The 3,798-nt window shown below is 46.2% G+C and overlaps 1 long non-coding RNA gene across 1 annotated transcript; it reads right to left on the bottom strand.

Moving 5' to 3' along the window:
- Positions 1-1,214: 1,214 nt before the first annotated feature.
- On the bottom strand, positions 1,215-3,200 carry LOC141098725 (uncharacterized). The gene is made up of 3 exons (XR_012234332.1): positions 2,996-3,200; positions 2,097-2,560; positions 1,215-1,661 (listed from the first exon to the last, which is right to left on the bottom strand). It is a non-coding gene; the product is annotated as an uncharacterized lncRNA (long non-coding RNA).
- Positions 3,201-3,798: the final 598 nt, after the last annotated feature.

The raw sequence follows: 3,798 nt of genomic DNA, 5'->3' as shown, positions 1-3,798 counted from the left end.
TGAGTGTAGGGAATCTGAAAGTGTCTGAGGGTTAATAGCTTGTAGATTTCTGACTGTGTGGTAGGTAGGAATGAGCTGGGGTGGGCGAGGATTTGTGAGCGCGAAGGAGAGAATGTTGTGGTCAGAGAGTGGAAGCGGTGAGTTGTTTAGGTGGGAGATTGAACAGAGCCGGCAGAAGACCAGATCAAGGGTGTTACCGTCCTTATGTGTCTCAGAGGTTGAAAGCTGTGAGAGGCCTAGAGAGGTGGTTAGTGATAGAAGCTGGGATGCAGATGTGGAATTAGGGCTGTTAATGGGGATGTTGAAGTCTCCCAGGATGAGGGTTGGTAGTTCTGAGGACATGAAGTGTGGCAGCCAGGCTGAAAAGTGGTCAAGGAAGAGGGTGGGTGAGCCTGGGGGCCGGTATATGACCGCTACCCTGAGGGAGAGGGGACGGAAGAGCCTGATGGTGTGGACCTCAAAAGAAGGGAATAAGAGTGATGGGACTGGGGGGATGACCTGGAAAGTGCATTGTGGGGACAGGAGTATGCCAACTCCACCACCAGGTCTGTTTGTGGGTCTCGGGGAGTGAGAGAATTGTAAGCCACCGTAGGAAATGGCAGCAGGAGAGACAGTGTCAGAATCCTGAATCCAGGTTTCAGTGAGGGCCAACAGATTAAGAGAGTTGTTCAGAAAGTAGTTGTGTAGGAAAGGAAGCTTGTTACAAGCAGACCGTGGATTCCAGAGGGCACAATTAAAAGATTGAGATGAGGGAGTGCAAGTAATGTTAATCAGATTATTGTGGTTTCGATATGAGGTAGGGTAGGGGTCGAGGTTGGGGGATGGTGGACCAGGGTTGGGGGAGATGTCCCCTGAAATCAGTAGGAGAAGGAAGATAAAGAGCCAATAGCTGTTGGAATTGTAAGTAGTTTTTTTCTGCGATGTGTTTGGGCAAGATGGGCTGAGGTTTCTCAGGAAGGTGAGGAGTGTGTGGGAGCTGTACATGGGAGAGGGAAGTATAGAGGGGCTGATGTGTATGAGTCGTGATGGAGGGGGGATAGGGTGATGAATGTGGATGGCAAGGGAACACAGGAGGATAAAAATAAAGCACATGGTTAAAGGGGAAGGCAAGGTGTGGGTTACCTGACTCCTGCCCTGACTAACTGCCATGTATAACTGCCGTTTTGCTGGATGCTTATCTTCTGTGATGCTTTGCTTATGGGATGCTTGCGTGCTGTACCCCACACTGCGTGCTTCCCCTTAGCAACTACTACATATATAGGCCACACTACAGGGTCAGGAGAGAGGGATTGTGGGAGATGGTTGGGTATAATTTGGCAGCTGGGGCCAGCACACCAGGGGATGGTTAGATGATCAAAGGCACTAGACCAAGATGTGGCAAAATGCTATAGCACCTTCCACCTGATAAGATCTAGAAAGGCCCCAGTCACAGATCTAAAGCAGTAAGTATTACATACAGTGCAACAAATGAATTATACCAAAGCTTTAGCAAGCACATTTAAATATGCAGCAAAATGGTCAAGCAGCAGAAGTATGGAGTTGTACCATTTGGATATATTACAGCAGAGAAATAGAGGCAGCAGAGGTGGGAAGTTGTATCATTCAGGCTGCTTGCTGGCAGTGAATGGAGTAAATACATGCAGGGTGGCTCAGTTGATTACCTGTGTGAAGAGAGAAGATGAATGTTAATTCCATGCCATGTATAACTGCCGTTTTGCTGGATGCTTATCTTCTGTGATGCTTTGCTTATGGGATGCTTGCGTGCTGTACCCCACACTGCGTGCTTCCCCTTAGCAACTACAACATATATAGGCCACACTACAGGGTCAGGAGAGAGGGATTGTGGGAGATGGTTGGGTATAATTTAGCAGCTGGGGCCAGCACACCATGGGTTGGTTAGATGAACAAAGGCACTAGACCAAGATGTGGCAAAATGCTATAGCACCTTCCACCTGATAAGATCTAGAAAGGCCCCAGTCACAGATCTAAAGCAGTAAGTATTACATACAGTGCAACAAATGAATTATACCAAAGCTTTAGCAAGCACATTTAAATATGCAGCAAAATGGTCAAGCAGCAGAAGTATGGAGTTGTACCATTTGGATATATTACAGCAGAGAAATAGAGGCAGCAGAGGTGGGAAGTTGTATCATTCAGGCTGCTTGCTGGCAGTGAATGGAGTAAATACATGCAGGGTGGCTCAGTTGATTACCATTTGGATATATTACAGCAGAGAAATAGAGGCAGCAGAGGTGGGAAGTTGTATCATTCAGGCTGCTTGCTGGCAGTGAATGGAGTAAATACATGCAGGGTGGCTCAGTTGATTACCATTTGGATATATTACAGCAGAGAAATAGAGGCAGCAGAGGTGGGAAGTTGTATCATTCAGGCTGCTTGCTGGCAGTGAATGGAGTAAATACATGCAGGGTGGCTCAGTTGATTACCATTTGGATATATTACAGCAGAGAAATAGAGGCAGCAGAGGTGGGAAGTTGTATCATTCAGGCTGCTTGCTGGCAGTGAATGGAGTAAATACATGCAGGGTGGCTCAGTTGATTACCTGTGTGAAGAGAGAAGATGAATGTTAATTCCATGCCATGTATAACTGCCGTTTTGCTGGATGCTTATCTTCTGTGATGCTTTGCTTATGGGATGCTTGCGTGCTGTACCCCACACTGCGTGCTTCCCCTTAGCAACTACTACATATATAGGCCACACTACAGGGTCAGGAGAGAGGGATTGTGGGAGATGGTTGGGTATAATTTGGCAGCTGGGGCCAGCACACCAGGGGATGGTTAGATGATCAAAGGCACTAGACCAAGATGTGGCAAAATGCTATAGCACCTTCCACCTGATAAGATCTAGAAAGGCCCCAGTCACAGATCTAAAGCAGTAAGTATTACATACAGTGCAACAAATGAATTATACCAAAGCTTTAGCAAGCACATTTAAATATGCAGCAAAATGGTCAAGCAGCAGAAGTATGGAGTTGTACCATTTGGATATATTACAGCAGAGAAATAGAGGCAGCAGAGGTGGGAAGTTGTATCATTCAGGCTGCTTGCTGGCAGTGAATGGAGTAAATACATGCAGGGTGGCTCAGTTGATTACCTGTGTGAAGAGAGAAGATGAATGTTAATTCCATGCCATGTATAACTGCCGTTTTGCTGGATGCTTATCTTCTGTGATGCTTTGCTTATGGGATGCTTGCGTGCTGTACCCCACACTGCGTGCTTCCCCTTAGCAACTACAACATATATAGGCCACACTACAGGGTCAGGAGAGAGGGATTGTGGGAGATGGTTGGGTATAATTTAGCAGCTGGGGCCAGCACACCATGGGTTGGTTAGATGATCAAAGGCACTAGACCAAGATGTGGCAAAATGCTATAGCACCTTCCACCTGATAAGATCTAGAAAGGCCCCAGTCACAGATCTAAAGCAGTAAGTATTACATACAGTGCAACAAATGAATTATACCAAAGCTTTAGCAAGCACATTTAAATATGCAGCAAAATGGTCAAGCAGCAGAAGTATGGAGTTGTACCATTTGGATATATTACAGCAGAGAAATAGAGGCAGCAGAGGTGGGAAGTTGTATCATTCAGGCTGCTTGCTGGCAGTGAATGGAGTAAATACATGCAGGGTGGCTCAGTTGATTACCATTTGGATATATTACAGCAGAGAAATAGAGGCAGCAGAGGTGGGAAGTTGTATCATTCAGGCTGCTTGCTGGCAGTGAATGGAGTAAATACATGCAGGGTGGCTCAGTTGATTACCATTTGGATATATTACAGCA

The sequence above is a fragment of the Dendrobates tinctorius genome, unplaced genomic scaffold, assembly GCF_039654945.1.
Source record: "Dendrobates tinctorius isolate UK_male_01 unplaced genomic scaffold, ASM3965494v1 ptg000094l, whole genome shotgun sequence".
Lineage (NCBI taxonomy): Eukaryota > Metazoa > Chordata > Amphibia > Anura > Dendrobatidae > Dendrobates > Dendrobates tinctorius.
The sequence above is the reverse complement of the archived record's forward strand: the minus strand, read 5'-3'. Positions and strand labels throughout refer to the sequence as shown.